This window comes from Ammospiza caudacuta, chromosome 6 (genome assembly GCF_027887145.1).
Source record: "Ammospiza caudacuta isolate bAmmCau1 chromosome 6, bAmmCau1.pri, whole genome shotgun sequence".
In the NCBI taxonomy this organism is placed as follows: Eukaryota; Metazoa; Chordata; class Aves; order Passeriformes; family Passerellidae; genus Ammospiza; species Ammospiza caudacuta.
This window is the reverse complement of record NC_080598.1, coordinates 3,320,797-3,329,345: the sequence shown is the minus strand read 5'-3', so window position 1 is coordinate 3,329,345 and position 8,549 is coordinate 3,320,797. Positions and strand designations below refer to the sequence as shown.

Here is an 8,549-nt window from a genome sequence, read left to right as displayed (position 1 = left end):
CCGGCATCAGTTGGCCTGTCTTGTGGACATTGCAATCTGAACCTTTTCTAGAGCTTTCCGTGCCTCTGGGGTAATAGACCTAGGAGCACGTGGGTCCTTTCCCCCTTTCAATAAATTGAAAAGAGGGGCAAGGTCTTTGTTAGTCAGACCGAGACATGGTCTTACCCAATTCAAAGACCCACACAACTTGTGGACATCCACAAGGGTCTTGATCCTTGGACTGATTTCTAGTTTTTGAGGAACAATGGTCCTATTTCCAATTTCTAAGCCCAAATATTTCCAAGGTGGCATCTTTTGAATTTTCTTTTCCTGGAGCTCGAACTCTGCAACAATCAATGCATCGATCGTTAGGTCGAGCGCATGTGTGAGTAAATCATCATTGGGGGCACACACAAGGATATCATCCATATAATGATAGATGATGGCCTTCTCTGTGGCTGCACGCACTGGGGAAAGCAGGGAAGAGACATACCACTGGCAGATAGCTGGAGATACCTTCAATCCCTGAGGAAGAACGGTCCAATGGTACCTTTTCATAGGGGCTTCCATGTTGATGGAAGGGACTGAGAATGCAAAACGTGGTGCATCGTCAGGGTGCAAGGGGATTTGGAAAAAACAATCTTTAATATCAATAACAGCTAATTTCCAATCTTGGGGAAGCATTGTTGGGGATGGCATACCAGGTTGGGGAGAATCCATATCTTCAATTACATTATTAATTTGTCGGAGGTTGCAGAGGAGTCGCCATCTCTTTTTGACAGCTTTTTGGATGACAAACACTGGGGAGTTCCATGGGAACACGGTCTCCACAATGTGGCCCTTTTTTAGTTGTTCTTCCACTAGTTCCTCAAGCACCTTTATTTTTTGTTTACTGAGCGGCCACTGTTTCACGTCAACTGGTTTGTCTGTTTTCCACTTCAGTTTTTGGGTGGGGCGCTGTTGTTCAATGACTGCTGTACAAATATGCTGTGGAGAGTCTGGAATATCAATTGTGACACCCCACTGGGCCATTAAATCTCTCCCTAACAAAGGTTCCGAATAATCTAACACAAATGGGCGGATATTTGCCAATTGTCCGTTTGGTCCCTCGATTTGAATAATGCTTTTGGATTGTCTTGCCAATTGCAGACCTCCTACACCTTGAAGGCAACATTTTGCAAAGGCCAATGTGCTGGCCAGTCTTGTACTGGAATCACTGTGCAGTCTGCACCTGTGTCTACAAGCATCTCAATGCGTTTTGACTCCCCACCCCCACAGACATTGCACCATAATTCGGGTTTGTCTTTCCCAATAACTTGAACCTGGGCGACTGTGGGCCCTTGTTTTTCAGTACTTTCAGGTAAAGACGGCACAGGGATAGCTTGTGCAACAATTTGTCCCTTGGGAAGAAACAGGGGTGGGTGGAAACAGTGCAGGCCAAGAACGAATTGCTCAGGATCTGATGTTGTCATTCCTGGAGCAATTTCGATCTCTTGTGGTGTGTGTTTGGTGTCCCCAATGACGATGTACTTACAACGAATTCGGTTCCAAGTACCCTTCTGTTCAGGATTTACAGACACAAAATGCCAGGCAGTGTCCTTCAGGTGGAGTGACTCTGTCAGCTGCAACCTGTAAGGCTCATTGACAGAAGACGTGGTTAACACAGGATCACCTAAATCATAACAATGGTTATTTTGTTTCACTTTCAACAGTGGACCAACAGACATGGTCTTTGAAGCACCTGCTTCATTTACACAAATGTTAATATTATCGCGTGCTTGATTTGTTTTGCTACCCTTATTCCCTTGGCCTGCTCTTTTTGGGTCTGCACGCCTGGCAGGCGGGCACTCCCTTTTCAGTTTTTTCGTTGTTGTTGACCCCCAGGGAGGGCTTGTAGTTCTCCTCCCTTGCCATGTCTGAATTCACCAAATTCCCTTTTCAGGGGGCACTGGTTACTCCAGTGCCCTAGGTTGTTACAAAGCAGGCATGGTTTTGTGGGCTCAACCATTGCTGGTCTCTGCTGCTGCCCAGGGTACTGCTGTGCTGAGGGAAAAGGCGCAGGGCTGGCAACGGCGACACGCTGAGGTGGTCTTGGCAGCAGCCTTGGTCTGGTGTCTTCAGCCACACTCATCAGAGGCACTTTCCTGTTACAGACTAGAAGCATATATTTTAGTGTAGTGGGAGGTTCTATAGGAAGGCTCAGGATTGCCGCTCGACACTGTTCATTTGCATTTGTAAATGCCATTTCCTCTAAAACCACTTCTCTAGCATTCACTTTTTTAACTTGTATTTCAATGGCTCTAGTTAACCTTTCTACAAATTTCAAAAAAGGCTCTGATGGTAGCTGTTTAATTTTGCTATAGGGCTCAAAAAGCCCCTCAGGTTGGAGGGAAAAGAATGCTTTTTCAACTGCTTCTTTTACTTTCTCGAGTGTTTCTGCAGGAATTGCAGTAGCTTGGACTGAGGATGAAGACCATTGGCCCTCGCCACAGAGGTGCTCAATGGTGATAGGGTTACCACTGTTGTATTTCGCTGTGTTTGGATCAGCATGCAAGCCTGGGAGAGCATCTTTTAGCAGTTGTTCCCATGCGAATTCCCATAATTTGAATGCCGTGGAGGTCATGAGACAGGAAAAAGCTGTTTTAAATCATGTGGAATTACCACAGTCCTACTCAGTTCAGAATTTAAAAGGCCACGGAAATATGGACTGTGTGGACCATATTCTTTATGAGATTTACAGATCTCTTTAATCAATTGTCGTCCAAAAGAACTCCAATTAGCAGTTGGGGCTGTCCCTCCCTGTGCTGCAGGCTGAAACGTTACAGGAGCCAGTGACAACATGGGACTCTGCATTGGGTCTGCTGTTCCCTGCTCTGTATCCCTTGAATCAGAAGTATTGGGATAACAGATACAGGTTTGGGGACAGGCAGTGGGTGTGTCCGCACCCTGGGAACCCGGGGAGAGGGCAGGGATGCAATGGGCACAGGGGGCGGAGACAGGGTGCTGGCAAGGGGCGGGGAAACTGTGGGAACAGGGGGCGGGGACAGAGGGCGAGCAGGGGGCGGGGACACCATGGGAACAAGGGGTGGGGTCAGGGGGCTGGCAGGGGGCAGGGACACCAGGTGACATCACGTCAGCAGACGCGCCCTAGGAGGAGTAGAGGGGCAGAGCTGAGGGTACTGCAGGAAAGGGAGGGGGAAGGGGGAAGGTGTCACGAGGAACAGGAGGAGAGGGGGACGGGGATGGAATTTTGGAATGCTTAAGAGGATTTGGGGAAGAAGAAGACCAGGTTTGGGAAGATGCCACGTGGCATCCACCATCTTGTGGACCCCCTAGGGACTGGGGGCCATTTTGGGCATCACTGCTCTCTGGAAAGCTGACACGTGCTCTGGGTTTCAGAGGAGGTGACACAGAGGATTGGGAAAGGTTCCATGCAGCCTGGCCAGGGCCTTGTGGACAGGACAACTCAGGCATTTTAACAGACTCCGGGAGTCGACTTCCCAATGAGTGTGCTCTCTTTAAAATACCAAGTTTTGGGGTAAGAGGTTTAGGGGTTTTAGAGCTAGGAGGGGGAGAAACAGGGAGAGCAGAGGTACATGGCTTGGCATTTGGCTTTTTCTCCAATTCCTTTTGTTTGAGCAAGGCTGTTCGAATTTGTAAACTCCAGAACACAAATTTAGCTGAGGGTGTATTCCCAGACTGTCCTAAGGTTATCAATTCATTCCCTAATTTATCCCAAAATTGAATATTGTGGATTTCTTCAGGGGAGGTTTGTGGGAAGTGCAGAAAAAGCCATCTTATAAACTGTTTCAATTTTCCTTTTGAGAACTTCAAATTACCACTGACTAAAATGCTAACAATATGATAATACACTCCTTTTTGTACAATGCTGAGATTTGAACCCATGTTAGGTATAAAAGGCAAAGTACTAAATCCCGCCTGGCCAAAAACAAAGCCAAAATCAGCTACCGATTTCTAAAAAAAAAACACAGATAGGAAAGCAATATCGAGCAGACAAAAGCTTTACAATGCAGCTGTATATAGCACTTTTTAAAATTCCCGGGCAGCAGCAGCAGGACACGCCCTGCCAAGCGAGGCAGACACAAAGCCTCCCCCGCCCAAGAGTGCAGCCCCCCTGCAGTGCGGAGAGAGCAGCCTCTCCCCGCGCCACGTGACAAGCCAATACCCGGATCGGCCTGCGCTGCGTGTACAGAGCACCCCCCGCCCCCACGCCGAGAGAGATCCCCCCCGGCCACGTGTAGGGAGCCCCCCTCCCTAGCACAGAGAGAGAGAGAGCAGCGTCCCCCACGCTGAGAGAGCTCCTCCTCCCCCGCCGGTGCGAATTCTAAAAGACGGCAACACACGCCGCAAAAGCTAAAGCCTAGAACGCAATGGTATCCCGTCTGTGGGGCTGCGCAGCTGAAATGCAAAGGCAAAAAAAGGAACAGAACTCACGGCAGAGTCTGGTTTTGAGGTTCTGCTCCACCAAGAGCAGAGATACTCACCCGAAATGGAAGCTGTTGCTGGCCAGGTCCAGGCAGGCAGGTCTCTTCACCGGAACAGGAGCCCTCTATGGGCAGGAGAGGCTACACTGTTCTTCCTCTGGAAAATCAGCTCACCAGAAAGGAGCTCACTTTCCAGAGGCGCTGAGCAGTCCACGAAACTTTTTCTGGGATTAATCCCAAAGTCTCTGCTGTGAGCATTGCAACCAAGGCTCTTTCAGCTGGGTGCACGGCTGCCGAAACCTGTCCGAGGTACTGAGATTCCTTCTGGGGCTGCAGAGTTGCTTTGCCCCATATTGGGTGCCAAAATATTGGAATATGAATCCCCATATTACCAGGTAGATTGTGCCTGGGCTAGTCTGACCCTTGCTGCTAGGCCAAAGGCGGCAACTGTGGTATTTCACCTTAGAGACACCTTTAGCTGGCTGGATGCTGCAGCTGGGCAGTGAACAAGTCCAAACTTGTAGAAACTCAGTTTACCTCAGGAGGGAAGGTTTCAGGTGATGGTGAAGAGGAAAAGAGAGCGGATTCTGTCGGAGGGTTTACATCCAGAGTTTTATTCCATGGTCACAGAGGTCTGAATCTCAAGTAACAGCTCCAACAGAATACTGACCGCATGGCCTGATTGACCTTTTAAGCTCCGGGACAGGGGGAGGAGAAGGGACAGGTGAGCACCAACCAGGTGGGAGGGGCAGGGTCCCAGGGGACAAGGGACACCTAGACAGGCCAGTGAGCCTAGGCCTGAAGGGCATCCTTTGAAAGTGATGAACCACACCACGGCCTTGCTGGAATGTCAAGCCTGATTGACAGGACTCACTCAGCAAGGGGGCGAGGGGGAAGGGAGAGAGGTATTGCCACACCTGGGAAGTGACTAGGAAGTAAAACAGGAAGTTGCAACACACTGCAACATGAATTAGCAAAATCCCTGGTTATGTTACACTCTAAATTAGCCTGGGCTTTACACGAGTTTGTAACAGATAAGGAAAGAAAATGAGCAAAACTGACCACAAACCAAATATAAGTCTGGGAAGGTTCCATGTGAGACGAAGCTCCAGAAGTGTCCATGCCTGAAATGCAAGGGAGAGAACTTGCGACCCAAGAATTCTTCCAAAATGCCTTTTTTTTTAACAATCTCAGAAATAATTATTTTTAAGTACACTGGCAAATCAAGAAAATCATATCACGAAACTGCACAGACAGGAGTTAGATGTACTATATATACTATACATTATTTACTCCTGCAGCCTGAGAAAAGAAATGTAGTTCCTCTTACATATCAGATTTTCAAAGCTGAAACAGAAGAGAGATCCTTTCCCTGCCTGAAAAAATGTTCAAGGGGTATTGTTGAAAACGGAGTTCTCCTCATGCTCTTTGAGTGCTCCAAAATGCACTAGAAGCAAGCACTTTGCAGCAGGCTCCCTAAGCTGACAGGACTAAACCCAGGAAGAGTCACTCACCTCAGTTCCAGGCTGTGATTCCCAGTCCCAGCAGGAGCACTGAGCTCAGTCCCAGCAAAGCCTGGGCCAGCATCAGCCCCAGAGTGCCAGGTCACAGCCATTCCTGAGACACAGCACAGCCCTGAAGCATTCCAGCCTTGCCATCCTGGGTAAAACCAAGCACAGGGAGGAAGGGGAAACAAAGAAGTTTAATGAAGGGTTGAAAAGCCACAGGTTTCTTCTGATATTTGAACTAATCACAATGTAAAATTATCATTTGGTAGGATTTTTAGATTTGCTGCAGTGTCATGGCTTTAGCAGAAAGCATGCACAGGAATGTGTTCTCAAAGTTCTTGGCTAATGGGTTTCTGTATGTCTTTACCATATTTATTTGGATTGAAATAATAATATTAGAACTGCTTCCACAGCCTCTGGGAGCTCCAGCACACAACTTGCACTACAGCAAAACTCTCTGACTACTAAAACAGGACCCCTGGCAATCTGTAGTTATAAAAAAGTGTATTTTCAGAAGGCAAAATAAGCATGTTGATGTTAGTAAACACGACAGCAGGTCAGTCTGGGGACAGGGCAAACACTGAGCTGGAGAAAACCTCAGTAAATAATCCATATTCCCATCACCTGTCCTGCTAAAATTGGTTAAAGCACTGCTGGAAGTCATCTCTGAGCCAATGGTCTGGTTTACTCTAGAGAAGACAAGGGAGACATGAGCACCTGACTGGCAGAGCCCCCAGTGCATGTTCCAGAACCCTCTCCCCACACCGGGCTTGAAGCAGACTTGGATTTGCTGCCTCCTTTCCAAGGACTTGTGGGAAGTGAGAGCAAAGGAGACCTCACCTTACCAAGAGCTGATTGACTCCAGATCTCTGCACCCAGGGGCCCTCTGGAGTTTGCTGGTGCAGCAGTACCCACGGAGAGCTGGAACAGGTCCTGGGGACCATTTCATCCTGAGAAGGAGGATAGAGATCAAGTCAGTATTCAGGGGTGTAACAGAAATGAGAGTACAGAATGGTTGTTTTTCATCCTTTGGTTGGAAGCAAAGAATGCACCAAGTGGATCAGGCCAAACTCAATAGACCCTGTTAAGATTTTTGTCCTAATGACCACTCATGAGTGAGTGTAAGGAAATACATAAATAATGGTGCTGTGGAAAGGTATCTGAGAAAAATATCAAGCACTGCTGCCAAAGTACAGTGAAAGTTTGCAAACCCAAATGAGTTTGATAGAAGACTGCAAGACTCTGAAATAAACTTTACAGCATTTATTCATCATCCCAGTAATCCTCACCAAACAGATGCTGTGAATCTTCTGCACACTGGGAGGTTAAGGAGAAGAATAAAATGTTGGTAGCAATATCTGTTTCTTTTACATTTTTATACTATTTTGAATTCATTGTTTTTTAACTAGACTCCACTCTAGTGGAAAGAAAAATAATTAGGAAGAGGAGAAAATCAGCTTAAGTAAAATCAAGACTTGATGGTTAGGTAGCAGCTGGGATTCTGATGGTCTGGTGCACAAACCTACACGGTGCCTTCAGGAGCTCCACAGTGCAAGCACCATCTGCAGCTCTGGAGCGAAAGGAACAGCAGGATGGGAAATAAATGAGAGGAAGCAAAGAGAACTCTTGGTATTAAGAGTTTACCCCCTGTCCTTTCTCTGTTTAATTTTCTAGAGGTGAAGTGACCAAAGAAAAGATAGAAACAGATTGTCATTTATTCTGGCTGAGATTTTTCACAGCTAAACTAAATGTTTATAAAAGGTTATAAAAAGCATATTATTGTTGCTGCGTCTGCACCAGCACCACCATCACCTCACTGAACTGCATCCAAGTGCATTTACATTTAAAGAAGCCATCTTTCTTAACCTGGTGCTCTGAAATAACAAGCACTCTGGAATGAAATGGCAGGTTTTTATTTCTGAACACTTGCATGTAACATTACATCCCCAACTCTTAGTCTGTACAATTAATACTGTTCATCTGACGAAAGGAAACTCTGTTTTTACTGACAATAACAAAGAAATTTAGACCAGGATAGTGCAATATGCATCTTTGAGAAAGGTCCCAACCGTGGATGAGAATTTCTTACTATAGGAAAAGGTTCCTAAAACCTCGTTACTGAAAAGAACAGTTATCTTGGAAAAAAGGATCAGACAATTTCCTTTAAAGCTCAGCCATTATGAAGTGTGTTTGGGGTGTTTTTAATCCTTGGAAATCCACCTTCTCCTCTAGCAGCTTGGAGCTTTTTTTCTCTTTATATTAAGTAAGGACAGATTTTCCTACTTATATCAAAAGCCTGTGGAAAGAAAAATCCTGCTTAATTCTGCACAGCAGATCTTTGAGCACAGACTTGCACAGAGCAACTCTACATTGCTCTGAAAAATGGGAATGGAGTTCTGGGTGCAGCTTACAGACTTGGGCTCTGTCTAGAGAGATACCTTAAGCAGATAAAGATGAATTTCATTAAGCTAAATCCTTTCATTTCTGCCCTTGGACTTTGGAACAGGTTGAATGTGATTTCAGGAAAGATCATATCTGAGCTTTGGACTTTCAAAGAGCTGAGAAAAACACACGTGCCCACTTCAAACCTCTCTTTGATCTGGGAATACAAACCCTG

The 8,549-nt window shown here is 46.4% G+C and overlaps 1 long non-coding RNA gene across 1 annotated transcript; it reads right to left on the bottom strand.

The window, feature by feature from the left end:
• Nucleotides 1-5,082: 5,082 nt before the first annotated feature.
• LOC131559395 (uncharacterized) lies at nt 5,083-6,886 on the bottom strand. Its single transcript, XR_009274874.1, has 3 exons — nt 6,773-6,886; nt 5,939-6,083; nt 5,083-5,548 (listed from the first exon to the last, which is right to left on the bottom strand). It is a non-coding gene; the product is annotated as an uncharacterized LOC131559395 (long non-coding RNA).
• Nucleotides 6,887-8,549: the final 1,663 nt, after the last annotated feature.